This window comes from Larus michahellis, chromosome 6 (assembly GCF_964199755.1).
Source record: "Larus michahellis chromosome 6, bLarMic1.1, whole genome shotgun sequence".
In the NCBI taxonomy this organism is placed as follows: domain Eukaryota; kingdom Metazoa; phylum Chordata; class Aves; order Charadriiformes; family Laridae; genus Larus; species Larus michahellis.
Genome location: NC_133901.1, coordinates 24,904,316 through 24,916,978, shown reverse-complemented (window position 1 = coordinate 24,916,978; position 12,663 = coordinate 24,904,316). Strand labels below are relative to the sequence as shown.

The 12,663-nt window shown below is 37.9% G+C and overlaps 1 protein-coding gene across 2 annotated transcripts in view; it reads left to right on the top strand.

Annotated features, from left to right (window-relative positions):
• The window catches only part of SLC9A9 (solute carrier family 9 member A9), a 213,083-nt gene that overhangs the window by 192,741 nt on the left and 7,679 nt on the right, over positions 1-12,663 (top strand). The gene's annotated exons all lie outside the window — the stretch shown is intronic.

Sequence of the window (12,663 nt, the reverse complement as noted above, 5' to 3'; positions counted from 1 at the left end):
AGATTCCACAGTAAGCAAGATGAAGATAAATGTAGTAGAGTTTAAAACGTAGTAGAGTTAAAAGCTTGGTCATCCAACCAAGCTGTCAATGTCAATTAAATAGCATCTAGCACAAAATAGTAACAATTTCCAATTCTAGCAAAACCAAAACATTTGACCATTTTCTCTTCCCTATTTTTCTTTTTTTTTGAGAAGAATTTGACTTTAACATTGCAAGCTCCAAGAGAGTACCTTGATGCCAGCTATTTCTATACTGCAGTGTTACATACAATTCATTAAGTACTCAAAAATATCACTGCTACTGCTAAGATACCCAGGATACTTAGCAATACGTTTTAACATGTTTTCAGTTTCCACACTTCCGACAGGGTTTTTTTGGGAGATTGGGGTTTGGTTTTGGTTTTTGTTTGTTTTGTGGTTTTTTTAAGGTATCATAATGGATTTTGATTCAAAAAAACTGCTGGAGATTATCATCCTCCTAATAAATAATAGGTGTCCTTCAGTTTGGATTATTAATTAGCAACACAGAAATCTAGATGTAGTGATCCATACCAGAGTACCAGAAAGCCTTGCCAACTCAGGTGCCTGTGGCAGCATTGCCTACCTTTGTTTGACAGGAGCTTGGAGGATTACATGACCTAAGTCACTGAGTGACATGCAAAGGAACGCCTTGCCATGGGAGTCTTAATGGTAATGCTCTAGACAAGAGCTTATTATAGTTCAACATGAAAAATTCAGCCATTAGACCACACATAACTGACACCAACTCAGAAGGGCAAATCAAACTAACCTATATTGTATTCAGATTTTCACTTACAAAACACCTTACAGGACCCTTGCAGTTCACACACAGCGAGCCTGGTGCGTTGCCTTAGCTCATATGGAAAGCAGGAGGCATGTCCTACCTGCTGCTGCTCAGAGCTCTTTCACACTTTAAGAAACACAGGTCCAGAGATTATTTCCATTCTTTACTTGATCTTCTGTCCTCTACACTACTGTACTTTGGTTGTTGCCAAATTAGCTCTAGCCGTACTATTGCAAAAGATCAGTTATTTATAGTGCTAGGCTATCCATGCTCCTCTCACAGGCTTAGAAGTCATTTTGATATCTGCCAGGTCGTCATCATAGGCATTCTTGGAAACCAAAGCACACAAGGCCTCTAACATAAATCCTGAAAGCTGAAGCCCCAGAGAAGAAAGGACCATGCTTTACCCACCTTCCACAGCAGACTGCAGAGCTATGTAAACACGTTGGAGAGAGTTAACTGCACTGCTGCAAACAGGTCCCCTCTACTTGCAACAAATTTTTAGAAGAATTTAGTCAAGTGCCTCCAAGTGACCAAATTCCTTCCTATGTTTTCTCAGGGTAAAACAGATCAATGGTCTTAGTTATCCAAATACTGTCATCCAACCAAGCTGTCATCAACAGCCAAGAAATAATTTTAAAGTTCACTGAATCAGAACAGGCCATACCTCTACCAATAAGAAAAAAAAAAAAAAAAGATAAAAGATAAGCAAGTGACTACATCAGTTTTATGTGGGGAAAAAAATATCTGTGAAAAAAAGGAAATAAACTGAGCATAAGTTCTCACAGAGTTAGCCATCTGAATACAAATCTAGGTCTAAGTCAATTAAAATGTGAAAGTATTTGGAAACAAACCATTAGAGTGAAATCTGAGTGGCATTTTGAAATCAGATCTGGATTAGGAGTTAAGCGCAGGAGTTGTCAGAGATGGGAAAGGAAAAGAAAAGCAGTGATCTCAATGAATGTGTTTCTTAACCAAATCACATTCAGGGAACAGCTAACACTTGCTCATGCACAGTATAGCTGGCTTTTGTATTACAAGCAACTCGTGACTGAAACCCCAATAGCTGACCTCTCCATCTGTAATGAAACACTGAGAATGAGAAAACCTCATGCTCATTCATGCTGCACTGTACTTTCCCCCACCTCTATTATTGCCTGTATTTGGGTCAGTGCCAGCCTTGGTACATGTGCACAGTGTATTGTGCCAATAAATAGAAGGGACTGATGCCAAATTATAACAAAAATATCTTTCATGATCTGTTTCCAGAATCTTTCACTGGAAACATAATGAACTGTCAGACATGAGGTAGGCAAGCTTTAAGAGACTGGCTTAACCTCTCTGAAACCAATGCCTGACTAATACCTGCAACATCTCTAATAACACATCAAAAGTAATCCATTAAAAAAATTACAAAAGCATTTTATACTTTATCCAAACACAGCAATGACAGCATTACAAGGGCACAGATCTCCTCGTACTGTGGCACATTCGTTATTTACCATCATGCTGATGTCCCAGCAGCAGATGGAAAAAATAAAAGCCTACAATTACATCTTGTGGGTTGTACAGAAATAAGCAGGGGTATTCCCTCACCCCTCCCAGAGGCCTAAGGTCTGTCACCCACCTCTTGCCTTGGCTTGCACAGCTGTAATTGTGTTACAGTATCAGATTACACTTCCCTTTCTCACAAGCTCCGTGATTTCTTCAGGCAATGATTGCCACACCATGAATTGCTGCTGTAAAATCATACATCTTTCTGTTTGCCTGAAAGTGAGCACCCTTTAATTTCGTTAAGTCCCCACATTCCTTTAAAAATGGAGTAAAACAGAAGAAAGGCTTAGAAATTCTCATTGTAGCTTCTCATCTAGAATACCATAGCTTTGCAAAACTATATCCCCTTCAAATCTTCACCCCAGCAAAAATAATCGGTTTTTTCCCACCTTTGCCCAACTATACTTTTCACCAAACCATAAAAGTCACTTGTCACACTCACAAAGATCTCTCTTGTTCCCACCCTGTACACACCCCGCCCGCCTTGTGTGTCTCAAATTTTCTCCATCACAGCACACTGTCCTCACTCAACTTATGTTTCTCTACCATTCGTTCACAGGCTCACAGGAAAGCCTTGTGCACAAAGACAGGTATTAAGAGTTTGGTTATTGCGCTCCAGACTAGTACGGCGATAGAAGCAGTGAGATGAACTATCCTGACTGGAAATCCAGTGCTAGTTTTTCCTATTTCTGTTTTATATTTTATAAGCTTCTCTGCTGATCAAAAGGCAGTTTGATCTCTTTTAGTATGTATCCTCTGTGCTGTTATTTTAATCTGCCACTGTCCCTAAACAAAATATTGTTTTACCTATTTAGAATTTTAAACTGTAATAGGATAAATACCTCACATTTCTTTCACTTCTAGCAGTATAAAAGCTGCAATTATCCTCATTCAGTAATTTTTTTTATTATTTTTTTTTTTGCTATGGTATCTGCCATAATTCGTTATCCTCAATTGTTCTTTGCACTGAAATTTGCATACCTCTTAGGGAACATTATATCATGAGGGTTTTCAAACTGGTCTTTCTCTGTTTTAAAATATCTTTACAAAAGCAAAGATCTGGCTTGCCAGAAGGTTGCTTTCATTGTATTACACCAGAACCTAGTCCTGTGCAATACGTCTTCGCTTCCTCAACACTGAGCCCTCCACTTCTTTACGTGCTTTCTTCACAAACCTATTAGAGACTTCCAACTTCATCCAGCTAGATAATTGTGCATGTAACATGGGTTACACTGTGGAAAAAGCTGCTGGAGAATCTGAAGACATAATCCTTGGACCAATCTGCTCACAGGACTAGAGATTCTCAGAGGATATATTAAACTAAACAAGCTTTCTATTAACAAGGCTTTACAAAGGCTATCCTGCTCTCAGCAGCTCGGCTCAGCTCAGCATAGGGAGATTAAAAGACTGCTTTTTTTAAGTCACTTCCAGCGCCTCTTACTCATTACTTAACTGGCCAGAAGTACACTACTGAGTAAAACAGTCCTCTGCAAAAGTGCTAAACCATGTCCTGATCTTCTCACACAGGTTTTGAATCTACTTCCATATCTGGAATGAGTATTGTTTCTCACAACTGTACAAATAAGCACTAATATAATTTCATTAGTACATTGCATGTTACTCTGTTGCTGTCAGCTTTGCCGCGGGCTTCACCCAGCACAGGTCACCTTGGTGCCCTGCTTTTATGTTCTATAGGGATACACAAATCCCTGATCACAGTTCTGTTTGTACACTCATACTGGGCCAAGAGAACAGCTCTCTGGTCTATCTTCACTACTATACCAACTAGTCATCAAAAAAACTTCTTTAAAATTTTCATTTTCTTTGGAGCTACTGTTCTCTTTCCTTCTGGCATGACACCCACCTCCTTATTTACTCTTTTTTCCACAGTCTTCTGATAGAGGAAGGGAGATTCTGTTATTTTTATACAGATCATCTCTTTTTTTTTTTTTCCTAAAGATACAGCTAATTATCGCTTTTGTTTCTGTTTTTGTTAGCATCTTTACAAACACAAGCAAGCATCAGAAAATAAGACACATTATTCCTCCAAGCCTTCTTCCACACTTATAGCTCATCCTTCAACAAAATCGTGCAAGAAAATAAGTTCTTTACAGGATTTTCTCATAGGGGATCATATTTTCCTTTCAAGCTGTACCTTCATAAGTGTGAGAGCATCCTCTGAATCTTGGCAATGCAGAAACCGGAGATCCGTCAAAAACGCTCTCCACAGATCTGTGAACTATTTTAAGTGTTACTGTGTAGTTATATCTATGTAATGATAAAATATGTGATCTGACTTCCTGAAAATATGCCAGATAATTATTTTCCTATTTAAGTGTAATTTTGGTACACTGGCTTTAGCTCTCAGTCCACATCACCAGAGGGCCATAGCAAGAATATTGCTCCAGCTGTTGCTTACAAAGTTCTAGTAGCCATTTTATTGCCCTGCTTTCACTGTAGTATTTTAGTTTGAGCAGAATGATGCCTATCTCGTTTGGAAAGCCTTGTTCACGTTAGCCTCTTGCTACCCACTCCTTCCAACACCCTCCTGGTCTCCAAGTTCTCCTCTCAAGGTAGATGCACTACAACCATTGCTATCCTCAGTACCTGTCTTAGTACGTGCAAGTTCATTGTACCCAATGTAATTTATTGATAAGAGGGTTTTTTTTTTAAAAGCTTTATAGCTTTCACTTTATTTGGATCGGAACTTTTCTCTGTTCCTCTATGATGCAACTGAAGTAATTCATTTGATCAAAACCAGTTTGTACTTGCACTTCATTGCATTTAATCTTTAAGCTTTACTCTCTCTGCATCTTGCAAATGATTAAATTTGTCGTGCCACTGGTATTAGATTGTCATTAGCAAGGCGTGTAACTGCTGCCAGTCCTCATTCTTCACACATCTGCTTTCTGGAATACTTCTTAGGCAGATGGTTGTGCCAAGGACATTCTCATGAAGCATAATCTTCCACACAGAGTGCCGAAATCCCTGCTAACTTGCTTGCTCTTCTACACACATTCCCTCTGCCAGTACCAGGGCTGAGACATTTTATACAGTTGATGCGCTTCACGTGAAGAGCTTGAAAGTCATCTCATCTGAAGCAGCTGGCATTTTAAGGCCTTAAGGGTCTACGCACAGCTAGGTCACACCAGTGTTCATCCTTTTAAATGCAATAATTTAGCTTAGTCGTGCCAATAGTATCTCTAGCTTTGTAATCATGCTAAAGATGTACCATATGCATAAGTTCCTTTTTTACGGAAAAGAAACCCTATTGCCAAGCCACGGGTAGACCAGTTTTGCAATGTCCTGAGAAATTTTCTATGCCTTCAAACATGCCAGGAAGTCTTTTTAAGTTTTCTCTGAGGTGAAATTTATTTTTATGAATTCCATGGTCATTCAGGTTTTCACAAACTTAATGATTTTAAAGTTGTTTGTTCCTGCTGCTGGCTTTGATGCCATATTTAAACGTATTGCTTTTATCTTCTTTCTTCTAAAAGCATTTAATATAGCACTTCTTCATTATGGAAATGGATGCCTTTCATACACTCCTAGTTTCCTTAGTACTGAGGATGTTGTGGGTTTTTTTCTTATATTTTTGCCTCAGGGCTCCTATTTACATATGTCCTGAAGTGAGATTTGTTTCACCAAACTTGAGATATTTAATTGTTAGCCAAAGTCTAATCTAGTTGTTCAGGCTCTTTTATAGTCAATAAAGGGAAAGAAAATCATCCTAGTTTCAATTAATTCCAATTAACTCCAGCACTGCAGGATGATACTAACTGCCTTGGGAATTGGCCATTTCTCTTTAATGATGAAAAGTAAGGCTGGTAGATTAGATTTCTTTCCAATATCCTACTATAAGGCATCTGAAGATAGAGGAGATGAATCCTCCAATGATATCAATTTTGAATCACACACATTTTTCTGAGACATCACATGCACGTCATCAATGCTGATGCCACTAATGCAATACAGCCTTCTCTCTTCGTTATGTGTGTAGCTGACTCCTATGCGTCTCTGGTGGTGCATTATTTTTTGTAGTTGGTTATATTTTGGTTGGGGTTTTTTTGTTGGATGGAGGGTCATTTCCTTGTTATTATACAACTGATGTCAAGGTGGGTTTTTTTTTTCTTCTCTTTAGCTGTCCCACATAGTTTGCATCTTCCAAAGCTCTTTCTAATGTTAATTTGTCTGATATTAGTGCCTGTTCATATATTCCTTTTGAATCTTATATAAGTATTCTTCTATCCTTTTGCATGCCCTATCCTTCTGTTTTCAAGAGTAGCTGCATTACCCACTCATCAGTTGTATAAGCAAGTTCCCATTTATGTCTCACATTTTTTCTTTGCGTGGAAGAGTTATATTCAGAATATAATAGGCTTCAAATAACTTCAGTAAGATGTCTCAGTTTTCTTCTCTGCTTCAGTAAGCTCACAACCAGAAGCCCATGGTCTGCAAATATCCCACACATTTTGCTCAGTGCGTACTAGAGAACAAGCCACTTGTCAGTCTGCAGCTACTTATGTGTAAAAAGACCTGACTAAAATCAATTCTATTAACTCCCTCCATTTTGCCCACATCTCTGCAATGCTTACAGTTTCAGAGTTGAAAGCAGCAAATTTTTAGCCATATTCTGCATAAAAGCCAGAGTTAATTCTTTGGGTCTGACACTACATCTGCCTCTACAATCTGACAGTCAGACCAACTTTCCTGTACTGTAAGGATATATTGAACTAGTTCTATTACCACCGATTTTCATCCACCCTCTCTGCTCTCAGACATGAGAAAGACAAAGGTAGACAGAAAGAATGAATCTTAAAAACAAACAAACAAAAAACAACCTGATGATTTGACTTTGCAGGACTAAAGTATGATTCCACTTATCCTCAGTTGTTTAATATTAAGTTACAACGGTAGTGTGAATTTTATTTTTTTAAACTACTTCGTAAAAGGAGAAGAGTCAAAGAACTAGAGCAGAATTCACTAATAACGGCTATAAGTTAAAATATTATTTATGCCAGATTTAGTGATTCCTTCTCAGCTTTCTCCACAGTGCAGATTAGGTTACCTTTACATGTTAATTCACTATAGATGTCGTGGTCTTTTCAAAAACATATCTGTTATTCTTACAATGAAATCTAACATAACCATGCCGTGCGCTTTTCAACAGTCTACGCTGGTAACTCCCCATCCTCTGAAGACAATTCCCCAGTACATGAGAAAACATCTTCATCTCTCACAAGAGTCAGGAGAGACCCCCTCTAAAAACCTCTCCTTCTTCAGGTGATTTTAATCTGCAGTGCATGCACTTGGGACCTGGAGATGTCTCTGTGCCTCACCAGCTCAGTCATGCACGTGAGCTGTTGCATAAAGTAACCAAATAATCTCAGTCAGCTGTTAGCAGGAGTCAGCCACGTGTAGAACTTAAACAGATAATCAAAGTTTCATGGTTTGCCTGCTCCCAATTCAAACACTACCAAAATGGAAATTTTTACTCTTTAGGCTATCACATGGCTAATATCAAAATCATTCCCTCTCAAAAAAAAAAAAACCAAACAAACCACCCACACAAAAAAAAAACCCCACCCAACACCCTACCAAGGAACAAAACATCATTTGTCTCTACTACAGAAAATAGACTGAAGGAACAGAAGTGACATATTTTCTTTGATGGATTTCTTATGTATGTTTCTTAATAAACACAACAAAGAGTAGTATTAAACTCATGACATAACCAATTTACAAACTCAGACTTAAATAAAAATATTCACAAAAGGGACATTTTAAAATAAAGGCTGCAAGCCTCAAGTAATCTTAAAAACATTGCACAAAGAATGGATTCTGGGAGCGGTGACATTTACCTCTACAGACTCATGCCTACAGCAGAAGTATAACACCTAGCAATAGAATGTGTATTTATAGTGCCATTTGATATAGGAAAATAGTGTCCAAAAAAGAAAAAAAAAATCGCTATATGTAACTTTGACCAGTATCACAAAAATTCCTGTACTGTGGGGCTTTTTAATAGTAAATATTACAGTGTGGGTATATTTGCCTTTGGGGAGGATGGCATTACCTTGAGTTACAGAGCCCCCATTATGTGATGAGGCAAAAGTTAAAATACCTTCTGGGCCAAATGCAGGACTTTACAGAGCTTAAGCAGAGCTGCCATGTGTATTTCTGACTGTGACCACATCTCTTGCTTTGTCAGAGTGTGTGGGGGGTGTTTCGTTTGGGGTTTTTGTTGTTGTGATTGGTTTGCTGTTGTTTTTATTCCCCGCCCCCCCAGCTGCAAGTTATTTCTCTCTTACTATTAGTTTTCAGCAGAGCCACAGTTAGACTAGGACTCTCTTTCTCCAACAGAAGAAAAGTGAACCTCCTTTAAGTCCGAGTCAAAACAGCCAGAATATTTTTCCCTATTTGAACATGCTAATATCATTTTATCAAAAAGATAGTAATTTTTACCAACATTCTCCAAGTTTGGAAAGAACATATCAATTTAACAAAGTGTGGCTGTTTGATACTTATTGGCCTAAAAAAAACCCATAATTTTTGAGATTCAGATTTTTCATCCCAATATGATGCAAAAAATATTTTGAAGTCTCAGAATTTTCTGCATAAAGGAAATCCTAAATGTTCTGCCATATGACTAGTTGCAGTAGTGTTTCTCATCAAGATTACCTGAGACTTCTCACTTGAAAAGTCTGGCTCAGGTAACCTGTATTTTTGCAAAACAGTAACTATATAGGAAGATAATTTCCGTGATAGATACTTGTTTCAGGTATAATGTTTTTGGGGGAAAAAAAAATCATGCAATTCTATTATTTTGTTCCTTATAAATCCTCATGAGATTATGTTTAAATGCACTGTACATAGAGCAAAGACCTCATACTCCACCCTAGGGATGCCTTGTGCCATTTCTTTGAAACTCCATCCTAAACTAAATCACATTGTGAGACTGAAAAATTGGCTATTGATACCCTTCAAAAAAAAAAAACAACAACCCACAAAACAACCAAAACCCCATACTCTTCAATTTGAAGAGCTAAATTCTGAAGGTTCTGTTACTGTTGAGCACACCGTACCCTCCCACAGCCCTTGTTTGAAGTCCTCAGCCTCATCAGCCCCCGTGAACAACTTGTCTGTGATTCAACTTTTGGCTACACTGTTCAGACACTTGCCAACTGCTTTATCTGCAGTGGCATTGCCTTCTTTGCTTGTTGCTGGGCAGTACAGAAGAGGACATCATAAGTCAAATTCAGAAGAGACAGAAGCTGGACCAGGAAGGGGTAAACAGATTTAGATGTTGAGTCTGGTGGCAGTGATACAGGAAGGGACAGGAACTGTGCCTCGCTAATGGCGAGGAGAGACTGGAACTGCCTGAACAAAGGGATGTTCAACCAGCAATGAGGGGACCCAGGGTAAACATTTCTGGGCATGTGAACTGAGAGCAGAAGCCTGAAGGTGTGTGGAATCAATGGAAAAATTGGTATTTGATTATGAAAGCAAAGCATGCTAATGTGCCAGCACTCTATACGGATTAAAATTCTATACATGTGCATATACAGGCATCCTGAATTCAGTTCCCCAACTTAGAAGTTACCACCTATACAATATTAAGGAAGTTCTTTAACACAGTATATCATATGGTGTAGAAGCAGAGACATGCAGGTGGGCTGTTCTGCCCATGGATGGCTAAAGTGCAAATCTAGAAGTGGGTTGATTGATACGATGTTTTCCCCTATCCCTGAATTAGGCAGGCATGAATTTGGTGCAGCAGTAATTCCTGAGTTATGCTAAGAGGTTTACACTTAGTTTCTTCCAATTTTTAAAGCAGCCTTAGTGCAAAATCTACCTTTTTCTATTACACTATTTAAATTATTTCTCCCTGGAGATGCAATCAAAGCACCTGGAGTGTGATAATACTTCTCTGCCAGCCTTAAAAAGCTATAGACCCATGTCTGATATAGTTTTGAAGTGCCAGCACTGCACATGGGTTAGAATTCCTTCTTCATGCTGCACTGAACAATGTGATTATGTCTGTAATATTATAAAGCAAATGTGCCAACAATAAAGAGGAAACATTTATGACATAGGTTATTAAAACAATGAAAAATAGGCCAGTGCAACTTAAGTTCCTTTAGTGGGCTAAATAATAACTAGTTAAATAAGGAACAAAGAGACAAATAAATTTATTGCAAAATCAGAAGCATCATGCCAAGCACAAGAAAATTTTCTTTGCTTTAAACCACATCTCAAGAGGCTTCAAAGCAGAAGCACGGACAATACACAATGAACATGTCGGCGCAACTGCAAAAGGAAGGGGATGTAGAGGATATGTTGCAGCCCAAAATGAAGCCATCACTCAATTTAAACATCAGTGTACACACATAGCAACTAGTTAAACACACCAGACAACAGTTTATGCTAAAAGTGGTGGTGGGTCAAAATACTGAAGACTACTGTGGCAGCCAAGTAGATTGCACCTCCTATTCCTATATGATGTGGTGCAAGCATGGGAGGAAAACAGGACTCAAATTTTTACTGAGAGGTATAAAAGCTTGTTATGAAGTTATAAGGCTGCTTAGAAGTTAGGCCTAGCTCAGAGATCATCAGATTAAGGAGGAAATGTTGACTAATATTAAATCTTCAGTTACTTATTCTGAAAAAAAAATAAAAGAACAGAGCAGACAGAACTCAGTATAATCAAATGCAACTTCCATTAGAAGCCTGTATTTTTCATGCCAGGTCTGACAACTCAGTTCAAACAATTCAAGTTGTTTGTACTAACAAAGCCAATATTTCTAAAGATTAAAAACCTAGAACTAGGCTCCTACTTCCATTTTTGGCCTTTTAATTAGGTTTTTCTGAAGTTCTGAAAACAGAACAACTCTAATTGATGGCTTTCATATATTGCTTTTTAATAATAGCTCTTAACTGCTTGGCACTTTGGAGGTTTCAAATAAGACTGGGCATGGATCAGAAAAGGATTGTTTGGTTTGATTTTACTCTTACAGAAGCAAGAAGATCTAAACTTTCCCTACAAAATTTGATCTCATGAGATTCCCACCTTGATCATGGTTCTGCTAAGAATTTATATTACAATCTTAAAATCTTTTTTGAAGTAGACTCAATTTTTTTCCACACTAACTCAGTATATGACATTGGATGAAGGAATCACACAATCCTCTGACAGATGCAATTTAATTTTTAAAAAAAAAAAATACACAAATGCACACAAAACCCAGATAACTATAGAACAACTTCCATGGCTGTAGTATGGAGGACAGCAGAGGAAGTTATTTAGCTTTTCAATCAGTAACTGAGATCATAAGGATGTTTTACATAACTGTTCAGGATTCAGAATTTGTACTTGGTGTGTAAAGCAGCGATACCATAAACAACCAATTATGAAAGAAAAGGAGGCACTGGAATGGTTTAAGACCCATTGTTACTTACTCGGTTTTTCTACAATATTGCTGCAGGACTTGAATCACTGTTCAGTTTTACATTTGTTCCATTCTTCTTTAAGGAGGCAGAGAGAAAAAGTGAGGGAGAGAGCACAAGCAAGCGAGCAAGAGAAAGGAGCAGGGGGGAGAAAGTGAGACAACAATCAATAAAGCAAATTTTTCCTGGGAGCAAAAATAGCTGACAGACCTGCTTCCCAAAAAACACTGAAAATTACTTTGTGAGTAAAAGTAGCAGAGAGGATAAGTCAACTTGAAGGACTCATGGGAGAGCCGTTATTGACAGATACAAGAATGATATAGTTGCTCAAGATGAGCAGGTTTTTCTTTTATCTCAATAAAGTACTTTGGGATGAAAAGATTGGAAAGACAGGTGCAAGACGATAGCATAAAGCCTGTTCCTAACTTATTTACATAATTTTATATAAAGGAGAATTGATGTATGAAGTGTAAAACAAATGCATTGAATACTGAAAATAAAGTATTACAGAGAACAACTTATGTACACTCCCAGCGATAAAGAAACTTAATATTTGATGAAATACACTTTGCCTATTGAAGAAATGCACTGATTTTGCAAAAGGCTGAGTATATGCGTTTAAGAAAACATTCACTACTGTTCTTACATAAAGTAGCTGATACAGTTGCATCTTAAATGGTTTCCTGTTAAAATTGCATAAGAGATCACACTTAGAGCAAACAGCAGATGAGAATAAGTAAACAGGATTATCTAGTACACATTTCCGCTCTTCCAGCTCCTACTGCATTTATGTATCCCACAATACATCCCCTTCAGACATTCTGGTACTCTTCAAGTCAGATTTTGAGCATCAAGTG